Source organism: Plectropomus leopardus, unplaced genomic scaffold (genome assembly GCF_008729295.1).
Source record: "Plectropomus leopardus isolate mb unplaced genomic scaffold, YSFRI_Pleo_2.0 unplaced_scaffold15579, whole genome shotgun sequence".
Lineage (NCBI taxonomy): Eukaryota > Metazoa > Chordata > Actinopteri > Perciformes > Serranidae > Plectropomus > Plectropomus leopardus.
In genome coordinates, this window is record NW_024616699.1 from 1 (window position 1) to 1,916 (window position 1,916).

At 45.0% G+C, this 1,916-nt stretch overlaps 1 long non-coding RNA gene across 1 annotated transcript; it reads left to right on the top strand.

Annotated features, from left to right (window-relative positions):
* The first annotated feature begins 258 nt into the window (after nt 1–258).
* On the top strand, nt 259–1,889 carry LOC121964422. Its single transcript, XR_006107359.1, has 3 exons — nt 259–362; nt 472–627; nt 1,775–1,889. It is a non-coding gene; the product is annotated as an uncharacterized LOC121964422 (long non-coding RNA).
* The last annotated feature ends 27 nt before the right edge of the window (nt 1,890–1,916 follow it).

Genomic DNA, 1,916 nt, shown 5'->3' on the forward strand with positions numbered 1-1,916 from the left:
TATACACATAGATATATGCATGTGTCCTCACATATTTGAATTCTTTGTTCAGTTTTAATGTCAACATGCTACTTTAAGACACAGTATTTGGTTATTAAACAGAGAAAAAGGATTGTTAACTTTCAGCTGTAATTTCACTGGTTCTGTTTCTAATATGTTTGTTTTCTGTCCTCTGATCCCACGCTGAACCTGCAGGCAGGTATGTAACCTATAATCCTAATGGTCAGACCTGTAGTACTGACACACACAGTACTGCTACAAAGTGATATTGTGTTGATGTCACTGTGCAGAGGAGACTGCAGAGGAGGACTTGGGGGATCTTTCTGTCTCTGAACTTCTGGAGCGAGCCAACCGTAATCTGAGTGAGTGTGAGCTGCTGCAGCCACCGTCCTCCTCATGAAAACTGCTGAGATTATTCTTCTATTAAGGAAAGTTCAGCAGGTTTTTCAGGTGCTGTGTGATGTGTTTCAGTCCGTTCTGATGATGATCCCATCCTGACTGAGGGGGACATCGCCATCGACAGCGAGGCCGAGAGAAACGCCGACCCTTGCACCAGCCGCGGCTGCAAGTGGGGAAAGTACACTGACGGAAAGGTCTACATTCCTTATTACATCGCCAGCCACTTCTGTAAGTGTCACACAGACGCCCAAACATGCTCTGACCATTTGCACAGGTTCCCAATTTCAAAACTTTTCTGCAAAATAATGCAACAATCTGTAGGAACTGCTATCAGAGGCGGGACAAAGTCAGTGTTTTGCTAGTCACAGTTAAGTAACAGTCAACACTCAAGTCCTAAACTTTGAGTTTTTAGTCCTAAATAAGTCACATTGTGCCCTTCAACAAATACTGTGTCATTTCAGCGATGTATGGAAATTACATGAATGCTTTTTAAAAATTGTATATATTTGTTAAACCAGTTTGTTTGAACAAGGAACTGAACTTTATCGAAGAAGAGAAGTGCTGACATTGCATGTTCATCACATATAGCACCGTTAACTAGTCACGACAGAAATAATAATATGATATGTTTTGGTCCTAGTTTGTTTTATAATGTGAACTGTAAACAGAATAAATTAATGTTGTAGAAGACATTGTGAAAAAATGTCTCAAACCTGAGCCAAGTAAGGTGTCATTGATGTTCAAGTCAAAGTCGACTTGAAAGTCTTTTTTATTTTGTCAAGTCATTGAATTTGTGAATCGAGTGTGATTCAAGTGAACACCTCTGGCTTTTGTTCAGTTCAAAAGGAATCTGCTGTTGTGAACACACAATTATCTTGAATACAATGCCACCTCTTTGTGGTTAGCACTGTTGCCTCACAGCAAGAGGGTCCTTGGTTCGAATCCCGGTTGGAACGGGGTTCGGTCCGGGCGGGGACCCTTCTGTGTGGCGTTTGCGTGGTCTCCCCGTGTCTGCGTGGGTTCTCTCCGGGTCTCTGGCTTCTTCCCACAGTCCAAAGACATGCAGCTCAGGTTAACTGGTGACTCTAAATTGCCCTTACGTGTGACTGTGAGTGTGTGTGGTTGTCTGTCTCTATGTGTCGGCCCTGCGATGGTCTGGCGACCTGTCCAGGGTGACCCCGCCTTCTGCCCGATGACAGCTGGGATTGGCTCCAGCCCCCCCGCGACCCTTACGAGGACAAGCGGTTACAGAAAATGACTGACTGACAATGCCACCTGCACTTTTTCAAACACCATTTCTGGAAAAGAAAATCTGTCAAATTTTGAGGCCAGTATCTGTTTTGAAGCTGACTGTTGTGTGGCGTTTTCCTGACAGCCTCCCGTGAGAAGGCCATCATCACCCGTGGACTGGAGTCCTTCTCCTCCTTCTCCTGCATCCGCTTCAGGCCCAGCAGGAGCAGCGACCGCGACTGGCTGAGCATCGAGTCCAAGGACGGGTAAGAAACAGAAGTTATGTA